We start from the raw sequence: 3,075 nt of genomic DNA, 5'->3' as shown, positions 1-3,075 counted from the left end.
GGTTTATTCATTAATATGAGAGGGTTCTTGATATAACCATATATCATGCGATAGCCATTAAATCATTCATATTTGTGTATTTATTTAAAATTCTAAGTAACATGACAAGCAAAATATATCATTGTTACGTGAATATACATTAATTATAAGCATCTACACATGTCTAGATTCATTATAATTTTTTACAAAGGGGTATGAATTAATAATATAGAGAGATGAGGGAAATTAGTTAACTACTGAGGGACACTTTTTGTTTAGCTTGTAATTATAAATGAATGATTTAGATAGGTTCTCGTACTATTTTTATGGTTTTGAAAGTAACTCTCTCTTGTGTGTGTGAATGTGTTCATATTAATACATAGCCATAAGTATCGTGAGAAATGTCTAGAATATTCATTTGTTTGTGAATATGCATGCATTCATATTTTATAAGCATCTTCACATGCATTGATTCATGATACTTCTCCTATAATAGTATGTAAGAAATTAGAGAGTGATAAAGAAAGTATGGAAATTAATTAAACTCGATCTGATAATCTTTTACAGCTATACCCTTTTCATTTAACCTTTAACAATCAATGAATGGCTCGTCTTAGTTCTCACGATTCTTAAATTATTTGTAATTCAGCAATAATAAACCCTCTTATATATCATGACTTGTATGCCTTCCCACTTAAGTCCACCTCATAAACCGGGGTTCCATCAGGATACAGCAACCCCCAATGCCTCTCCGATTCGGGACCCGTCTTCTCATTCTCATCATACAAAGAAAATATGAACGTCGGTATAACGAACCCAGGTTGAGCTGGGGTTCCCTTAGCTGGAACTGCAGTCATTTTTTTAGTCACATTCCTATTATACTTGGCTGCATTTTCCTTACAAGCACCATGGTTCGAGTCACCTTCATGTGGCCAACCCGTTTCGGCAATCGCAATCTTCACACTATTAAAACCAACTTTAGCCATAGCGAAGTAAACCGAGTCAATCATCTGGTCCAGTAAATTCGTGTATGTTAGCCCACTACCCATATCCGTATAAGTTTGGTTCCCTTCGAGTAATGCATAATCAAGATTTATACCCGTCGGGTTATCGGCCCACGAAAGATACGGGTACACATCAAGAAAGAAAAACGAGTTTGTCCCACGTAAAAAGTTTAGTAATGGCACAATTCGGTTAACTAACTCGGGTTTAAACGCTCCACTTGAAGGTGGGAAAGTTGTGCCCATAATATCCATAGCAAGAGGAGTACCAACTTTAATGTTGTTAATGTTTTGGGCCTTAAGTGTGGCCCGAAGCCGGCTCATTGCGGGTACAAGATCTCTCATTATTTGTATATCTTGGTCAGTGCTCGAGTAACTTAAAACCTCATTCCCGACAAGGACATACCGAATCATGGTTGCGGGATAGTGGTTAAGGATGTGTTCATGTATCCATTGGTCAGCAACTTGTTGGTTACTATTGTGACTTCTATGTTTGTGGTCGATAAGAGTCGTAGTATTTCGTGGTCAGCGTCGTAGAGTTTGACCCGACCAGCCTTCATGATTTGGAGAAGCTCGATGGAGCGGGATGGTGGTGGGAGGTTGTTCCCGACACGTCCGAAATTTATGCCAATTTTGTTAGATATTGCCCATGAGGAAGCAAGGAGATATAAGAAGGATAAGGACATAATAGTCATTTTTGGAAATGCGTGTTTCTCCATTTTGATGTTGATCGTGAGTGTAAGATGACACATATATATAATATAAATACATATATGTGTAGTTGTTGATGATAGTGAAGAGTGTGAGGGATTGTTTTCCTACCTGCAAATCTTTGAAGACTTTAAAATTTTTTTATAGTTTATTAACCATGGGATAAAAGGTAAAGAAGGCAAAGATTGTGATTAATGTGGAATGTTTTCTCTAGTCTATTTGTTTATTTTATAGAAGGATCCGGGTTAGCGAGTCAGCAGGCCTGGCCCAAGAGGAGGGCAGGGAGGGCTCAGGCCCTAGGCCCACTTCCCTATAAAAACCCATAGATTTTTAAATTATATATGAATTATAGGCTCATTTGTTTTAAAGGCCCAGTTGACTAAAATAATAATATGTGCCTTAATAATTACAAGATCAACATGACATACGGATTAGAACAGTCGGGGTTTGAAGGCGACATAGCTACTAGCTAGGGTTTGTTTCTTCCTTCGACCATCGGACTTCCGACAGGCGACCGTGAGATCTTCTGTTTTTCTGGCGAGCGGCGACCACTATCGGACTTCCGACCAGCGATGCAATCTTGAGATATTCTATTTGTTCCACCATCGGTCTTCTACTCTTCCAAGAAGGTACACGGATAAACAGGTGAGGACGTGAGGTTATTTAATAACTTATTACTTATATTTTAATTTCCTACTTGCTATTCACTTAATTGTTTACTTTCATATTAGTTTTAATGCTAAATACTTTCATATTCGTTAACTTTAATATATGTTAATTTTTATCAGTTGATTCTTTATAGGTAGTTAGTTAGGTTAATATTTGTTTTTTTAGATATTATTTCTACTAAATCTAAACACTTGTCCGGTTGTCAAAAACATAAAAAAAGAAAAGCAGAAGAAAAGTTAAGAAAGACACAAATGTGAAGGATGCGAAGATTCACACGTTTTTCCAAAAGCAACCTCAAAGTTCTAATATTAAAGAAAAAGATGTACATGCTAATGAAGATCATGAATTACAAAGAATTTAGTCGAGGGCTTTGTTTCCAAAAATGCTAAAAGAGTATTGCGATTCGTTTAAGTATTTTAGTTAGATCAATTTGCTAAAAAGAACTTTTGTTTTGTTTTGTTTTCATTATTATTATTATTATTATTATTATTATTATTATTATTATTGTAGGACATGGGCCACAATATTATTTAAAAATAATAAAATAAAATAATTATAACGATACTCTCGTTATACATGAGAAATACCATAGTACAATACCGTGTACAAAACCAAAAAGAAATAAATATAAAGTGCAATTTATATTAAAATAAAGATTCATGTCGATGTCTTTGGTGAGAACTTTAACAGAAACTTTTTGACCTGAGTCTTCCAC

The 3,075-nt window shown here is 35.2% G+C and overlaps 1 pseudogene; it reads right to left on the bottom strand.

The window, feature by feature from the left end:
• Nucleotides 1–650: 650 nt before the first annotated feature.
• On the bottom strand, nucleotides 651–1,733 carry LOC143535157 (putative glucan endo-1,3-beta-glucosidase A6 pseudogene; annotated as a pseudogene).
• Between the last annotated feature and the right edge of the window lie 1,342 nt (nucleotides 1,734–3,075).

This window comes from Bidens hawaiensis, unplaced genomic scaffold (genome assembly GCF_021521415.1).
Source record: "Bidens hawaiensis isolate Kalapana, Puna unplaced genomic scaffold, B.hawaiensis_p1.1 tig00010424_1, whole genome shotgun sequence".
NCBI classification, from domain to species: Eukaryota; Viridiplantae; Streptophyta; class Magnoliopsida; order Asterales; family Asteraceae; genus Bidens; species Bidens hawaiensis.
This window is presented reverse-complemented; position numbering and strand designations above follow the sequence as displayed.